General features: G+C 33.5%; 1 long non-coding RNA gene across 1 annotated transcript; it reads left to right on the forward strand.

Moving 5' to 3' along the window:
- Window positions 1–4,291: 4,291 nt before the first annotated feature.
- LOC136801091 (uncharacterized) lies at window positions 4,292–6,696 on the forward strand. Its single transcript, XR_010845802.1, has 2 exons — window positions 4,292–4,444; window positions 6,588–6,696. It is a non-coding gene; the product is annotated as an uncharacterized lncRNA (long non-coding RNA).
- The last annotated feature ends 1,112 nt before the right edge of the window (window positions 6,697–7,808 follow it).

A 7,808-nucleotide genomic window follows, 5' to 3' on the forward strand; every position in this document is an offset into this window, starting at 1 on the left:
TCAATGCTGAGCCACATAATAAAAATATGATACGTTTATGGTTCGATTATGTAGTTTGATTCGTCGTATCTCTGGCTTTTTTACCAAAGGATTGTTTTTTGTTATTGTGTTCAATTTGGATGTGTTGCTGCGAAGATTAAATGCATCTGAATTTAAAAGCTTGACCAAGATCTGGTTGTTTTTAATGGGCTGGTTAACAGTACATAAAACTTGGATATTTATATCTTTGCTTGGGGGAGAAACACCATAACAACCTATAAACTTTTCAAAAACACACATAAACATTAACATAAAAATTCCAATCAAAAGACGTTGTTTACATGTCATGACCGAAGAATTTGATGTCTTGGTTGTGACCTCATTTATTTGGTCTCGTGATTTTTTATATAAGTGCCTCAGTGCGGTGACGTTTTAGTCGTCGAATCTAGTTCTGTTCCAATTTTATGGCGTTGTTTTTTTAGGCCGCCAAAGTTTCAATGTTTTATATGTAAGTTTTTAATAATTCGAAAGGTTGATTTTTCTCTTTTTTGTTGCTTTTTGTCCCATAATTTTTGACTTTTTCTGATCATAATATTATCTGCCTAATGTGGAGGTCAGTTTCTGTTGAATCGTGAATCACCGTTGCCGTAGCGCCGCACTTCAATTTTGAATTTTGAAATGACTGCCGACCTCTAATAAGCACTTGAAAATAGTTTTAAAGGTTTTCTGCATACTCAACTTCTGAACAATCCAGAAACCGGAAAAATCTTGTTTTTCCGGTGTTTTCCAATTTTTCAAAAAAAAATTCACTCGGATTAAAAAAAAAACATTAAAAATTGCTGGCTATCCCTTTAATGGAAAAATCTAAAAGTCAAGCTGCACCTCCTTACGTTATGACATTGTGATAGGTAAAGGCAACGAGGAAAATTACATTTATTTTAAAGGCTCGCCATTGCGTTAGATTCAACTTGCGGCTAGAATTTTCTTTCTTGGTTGGTCTTGTTAATATTCCCTTTAATTTGTCTGAAATTAATTTAATTAGTAGTTAGTTGTACCTAGACTGTCGGCCCTTTTTACGCCTGGCCTTATTGGGTCACTGCCTATTTTTGACTCACACACACACCTTGTAAAATTGCTGAATATCCTTGAAAAAGTAAATTTTCAATACACGCTTGTTTTTTATATAAGAATCGATTAAATTTTGGCTGAGCTTGAGATTGCTCTTAAATTTCTATTGTTCCAAACAATATAGCTGAGTTGTTCTGTGGGAGTGCTTGAATCGGAGGAAGCATTTTTAAGTCGAGATTGGAATTATTTGATACTCAAAGTGTTGGTGTAAAAAGGGCTGATAATGATAATTAGTAGCTGTTAAAGCATTAGTAATTCGTATAGTAATGGATTTTGTTTTTGGAATTTTATGATATTTTGTAATATAATGATTTATTTTGATAAGTGAACGATAATAATAATAATAAGTGTAAATATTCGCTTTTTTAAAAGGAGAATTTTGTTATTTTTTAGACAATATAAAAAATTAGATTCCTAAAATTTCTTCTGAATTTTTCACGACATTTTTATCCTTTATTTGCGTCCACTTAGGAAAACCATGTATCTGTCGAGTAAAACCCCATCCCTGGTATATAGATTAAGCCCATCCATAAGATGATACTGGATTCTTATCCCCGATTGGAAGAATACTAATCGTTTGGAAATCTCCACTGGATTGTAACATCAAAAGCAAGAGATTAACTCTGTATTTAAAATTTTCATTTTATGAGATAGGGGTATATAAGTTCTATTTGTACTACACTGGAAGTGTTCTGCGTGGCAAAAATCTAATCCCATTTTGAGTAATTACAGTCTTTTAAATTCGAACCTCTTTGACTAGAATGCCTTTTTAACTCGAACAAGTTTTCTAGTCCCCCTCCAGTTAACAATGCCTTACTCCATAACTCCATAACTCGAAATTTCCTTAACTCGAACAAATTTGTATTCTCCGTGTGTGTTCGAGTTAAAGAGACTCCACTGTAGAACTATTCTGAGTATATGGATGTCCATAAGATTATCTTGTATACTCGAATTTTCTTGGAAAAAAAGATTTTCAGGTAATCGTATTTTAGGCGCCTAAAATTCCACTTGGTTGAATGAAACATTGCTCTCAAGGAAGCAAAATAAAACGTCATAAAAGCTTTTGATGGGGGAAATTGCTATAAATAAAGGGTATCTAATCGTAAAATGTGTTTCCCTATTCTCTGAATAACCCAATGGGGGCTAGGAAGAAAAAAAGAAAACAATCATTTAATCTTGAACATTTATTTTTTCCTGCCCTCTATCTCTTAAGCCGTCTTTTTCAACTGTAATCCAGTTTGATTCGTCAATAGCTAGCTGGGATCATTTCTAGATTTGAAATATCAACAATACACGTTTTTTTATAAGAACAAACTATATAAGAACATAAGGCTTCGATGGCCAAAATGTTAAGAGCAAGTTAAGAACATTTTTAGGCTTCACGGTCTCGAAAACAGCCAATTTTTTAGGAAAATGGAAAAAAATACATTAAAAATAGGGAAAATATGAGAACAACTTAAGAACATTTTTAGGCTTGAAACTCAAAAAGTTAAGAACATTCGAAGGCTTCAAAAATTTTGGATGTTCTTATAAAAAAGCGTGTACCCAAAAAAAGGTTTTGATTTTTTCCCTCCTTTGATTATATCCTTTTTTTGTTGATAATATCCCATCACCTTATTGTTGTAATGTGTTTCAATTCATTAATCATACAACTTCTTAGCAAGCATCAAAATTTATAAGGATTTGTATGAAAGGAAAAAAAACCACAAAAAAAGGGTTCAAAAATTCAAAAGTCTAATGATAGCAATACACTTTACAAACAACAAACCCTTATAATTCTGGCTCCTTATTCTCCCTATAGAGTACTCACCATGTTAAAAAAAACTCTCTTAGGAAAGGGAGGTACCCATAGGAAAAAATCATTGATACTTAAATCCATTCTGAAGCAACCCCCCTTTTACTTTTTCTTCCTATTCCGCTTAAAAACATCCTATTGAGGGGGTATTGTGTGTTGTCGAGAGCGAAAAGTTGTATGAAAAACATAAATATATCATTTTCGAGAAACTAGCCAGCCAGTTACATGAACCTTATCTAACGCTTAGTAAGGAAAAAAGGAAAGTTAGTTTTGAAAATTAGTACTAGTTATTTAAGGCCTGTGACACACGACGTCCGTCATTTTAACGTTCAGCTAACGTTCATAACATCCAAAAAACGTTAGATGAACGTTGAAACAACGTTGTGTGCCCACTTGGGCTGTGTAATTGGATATTTGAGAAGTGCCCTAATAGGCTTGAGCAGGCGTTTTATTTTTTCTTGATTTTCTTCATTAGCAATTTCGCTTATTACAATGAAAATAGAGCTAAGTGCTAATTAAACTTTTAGCACGTCTTATTTGAGGCTTTAATGACACCTTTGTCTTTTAGTGAGGAAGTAAGTTTTTGAGGATATAAATCTGGGATCTTTGTTGAAAATCAGTTCTTATCTTTTTTTGACCTCAGTGGATTTTCATCCGTAATTACGTAATTTTAACAAAAAAATCTTCATATTTTTTTTTAGAAGATTTTCCATTGCTTTTTTTATTCATTGACATAATCAGTTTTTCTTCCGGGAAGACTTGTGAAAAGAGTTGGTTTTTCCAGGACATAGTTTATTAAACCTTAGGGTCAATCTTTCCTTGAATGAACGTGGTCACGAAAGTCAGTGGGAAGTCAGTCTATAGTATTAGTTCTAGTCCTGTTGAGGTGAGGTGCAATCGCTTGTGATTGACAGATTGGCATTTTGATTGACAGATTGGCAAGTTGATTGACAGATTGGCAAATTGATTGACAGATTGGCAGTTTGATTGATAGATTGACAGTTTGATTGACAGATTGACAGTTTGATTGACAAGTAATCGGAAAAAAGCCCAATTACAGTTGACTCTTTCTAATTCGATCTTCGAAAGACCAAAGCATTCTCTTCGAAGTATAGAAAGATTTGGATTAAGGAGAGTATTTTATATGACTTTGCAAGCTGAGGGGAGCAACGTTTTAATTCGAATTAGAGAAATATTCGAATAATGGGTGTTCGAATTCGAGAAACTTATCTGTAACTGGGGAATGATGGATAGAAGTTTCGGAATCATTTTATGAATTTTGAAAACAACTTGCTTGAGTTAAGGAGACATTCGAGTTACAGAGGTTCGATTTAAAGAGACTTGGCTGCATTTTCGTTATCTATGTCTGTAATATTTGTTCTAATATCTTAGAATTTTTCAAAATAATACACATCACATTTCAAAATGAAGACTTGGTGTTTGTTTGCGATCACTTTGGTTATGACTTTCATAGAGAGTAATGCTATCTTCCTGACGCACAATGTTCCTGATGTTTATGCAAGAGCTAAGAAAGCAGAAAGGGTAAGATTTTTGTTCAGCACTAATTCTATTTTATTCAACTGACTCCCTAATTCGATCTTCACCAAGTGTTCTTTTCGAATTATAGAAAGATTCGGATTACGGAGAGTTATCTTTTAGACGGCTTTCCTGTTGAGGGAATCAATGTTTTAGTTCGAATTACCAAAGTTCGAATTATAGAGAGTTTGTTATATACACTATCAACCCTAGACTGGTAACGAAAATACGAAAATTCTTCTCGATGAAGGTATCGAAAACACAAGTGAAGGAGTTGTTGAAATATTGTAAATGCATTACCAGTCCCTTCAAAAAACCGACCACGACGTAAATGGTTGATAGGCGTATTTAACACTTTTCTTATTGATGAATTAAGATTTTACCTGCAATCTCGTCCCAGAGCAACTCCAACTCCTCCTGTGATTTTACTAGATGCGGTAGAACCTTTCATAAGAGCTATAAGAATCATAAAAAACGAACTAAGGGATTGGGTACAAGTTTGCGTTATTCATAACAACCAAGTGTCGTAGACCCCTTACCCTTTCTCAATTCGAAATCAACCAAAATTGTTCCAAATTCCTTTGAAAAACTGCACTGCAGTTCTACCATACTGGCAAGAACAAATACCTTATTACACGAATATTACTAGGCAAGTATTCAACGGCCTTAAAATTAACACGCAAAAAATTAACACGCAAAAAATTAACACGAATCTTATTTGCTTTTTCAAGGACACTATACGGCTGGCTTTAACTGAGGGTTTTTATCAACACGAAGTTTTTTAATTCGTGTTTATAAAATGAGTAGTAATACTCGTGTAATAAGGTATAATTACACTGTATATCTCCACCCACCACCCGTCATTGCCCCCCCTTTGGCACTTTGCTCCTTCATTCCATCCCCACTGAGGAAACACACCGGGTCATTGAGACAGAGGTGTAATTTGCACCTTCATTATACGTAAGGAGCTTTGCTTTCCAGTTAACAGAGTAAATATCAAAACATTGTTAAAGTTACAGCCCTGTGTCACTAACCTGGTGGGGCCCCAGCCCACTATAAATTTGATCAAAATTTATTCCCGGTGTTTGGAAAAATACCCTAATTTCCACCCCACTGGAAAATTGACTTGGATTTCTTGCCAATTCGATATCCGATGTAAAAAATTGCAGACCGAAATCATCGCACTGGATTTTTTGAGCTAGGATTTTATCCCCTTTGTGAGATAGAATTCCACCGAGCTGTGAGACAGGGGTGTAATTTATTTAATTCATCTTCGTTGAAGTAACATTTTGGCTCTAACCATTCTCTAGCGCAAAGGAGGATGGGATTGCAAGTCGTACAAACAAATACATTTGTATTGTACAGATTTGTCAGTATTTTTAGATTCCCCATGGTGTGCTATTTGAATTCATACTACAATATAATATCGTTTTTATAATATCAGTCTCGATTGACCACATTTATAATCGAATAGAACAGCGTCTTTTAGAATGAACTCTTTTTGGAAATGTTAATGTCTATAAAATATTAGAATGAAAAATTAATACATTTTAGTGACTTTTAAATTCACATCTTAAAACTTTTATCATATTAAAATGAAAAATTAAGATACATTTTAATGACATTTAAATTCACATCTTAAAACTTTTATCATATTAAAATGAAAAATAAATATATTTTAGTGACTTTTAAATTCAAATCTTAAAACTTTTAGCTAAAGTTCACCTGCTGTAAAATCCGCCTCTAGGCAGGTGCTTTGTCTAGCCAATCCAAAAAATAACCTTTGAACTTATGAGGAGAAACAAGAAACAGATAAAGTATTTAAAAAAAACGTTAATATAAAATTTGAATACAAGTCTACTCTTTTATTTCAGAATTTTAACCGCAAAATTTAACCGCAAATTTCTTTTTTCGCATGTAAAGAAATTAAGTTTAGTTGAAAGAATGCAAATTTAATTTTCGAATCTTTCTAAAATTTGGACTTGTTTCCAATACCAATCATAAAGAAACCATTGTAAAATACTTTCTACAATTTGAATCTCTCTATAATTTGATCAGATAAGATTCCCCTTTCCTAGTCCGAATTAGCAAGAGCCAACTGTATGGCCTACGATTCCAACTAAATGTTCTTTTCTTCTTCATTTTCCAGTCGGACATAATCATCCTATGCAGCAAAAATCCTTCACTATGCAATCGTTTGAGGTCAATGGGTATGAAACACCACAAACGAAGCACAATGGACAAATCAAACGATTTTTTACAAAACGATTTTGACTTTGAAGAATACCATGAGGAGAACAACAGACGAACGAATGATGACAAAGCATCAAAACGAACAATCAAGAAGTACTACCTAGTTGAAGAAGGCAAATAATGAATAAGAAATTGACATTATCTTTTTGGGTTATTTAAAAAGTATGATGGCTTTTTCGACAGTTCTGTAAAATACTTTAAAGGAAGAAACTTTCGTGGGAAAAAATTTTTTCGGAATTTAAAAGTTCCTTCCCTTAAGGTAAGATAGGGATATTACCAACCTCGTTCCCTGCGTATTACTAGCTTTTTATCGTCACTGATAGCGCTAGATAATACAGCATCCATAACGTAAATAAGGCTGGAATACACGGGGACGAAGTTGGGATATATTTTTCTATCGCTTAAAACATTCCTCTATTTTTATTAGGCTCGATAGGGACATGAAGAAAGCTCATACTTTTTAAATAACTTCTTTTTGATAGAAAATGCACGTGAATTAGATGCTTGCTAATAGCAATTTATGATTTGACCAACTAGTTTTATACCAGTCTATATATTTTCTATATCTGAAGTGTAAAAAACAATTCAATTTAAATATTTAAAGAATACATTCAAAATATAAGATCATTTGTTTCTTTATATTTACCTCATACTCTTCGAGTCGTTCTGTTTTGGTCATTTTTGGACTTTTTTGTCTTAGACTATTTAGAAAAATTAAATCTTGCTGATTTCAACACCTCCTTCTCACAGACCCACTAGGACCCCTTCCCACTGGGAAAAATGTCCAAAATATCGTCCCCGGTGGAAAATTATCCTTCAGTTTTTGTCCCCACTGAAAATAATCTTTTTCCATCCCCACTGGATTTTCTGCTTTTTAAACAAAAGAATTGAAATCCCTAGCCATAAAAAATATGGGAATCCCAATCGAGTTTCGTTCCGTTATTTCATAGTTATTTTTATCCCCACTGGCTAAAAAAATCCTGCTGGGTCTGTGAGAAGGGTGTGTATTTAAAATCTGTATTCAGGATTTTCGTATCTTTCTTAGATGAAAAGCTACCACACTGTAAAGTTGGCCATTTTTGGCCAATTTAGACCTACTTCAAAGGAAGTAGCCCGG

This window comes from Clytia hemisphaerica, unplaced genomic scaffold (assembly GCF_902728285.1).
Source record: "Clytia hemisphaerica strain Z4C2 unplaced genomic scaffold, Clytia hemisphaerica genome assembly, whole genome shotgun sequence".
In the NCBI taxonomy this organism is placed as follows: domain Eukaryota; kingdom Metazoa; phylum Cnidaria; class Hydrozoa; order Leptothecata; family Clytiidae; genus Clytia; species Clytia hemisphaerica.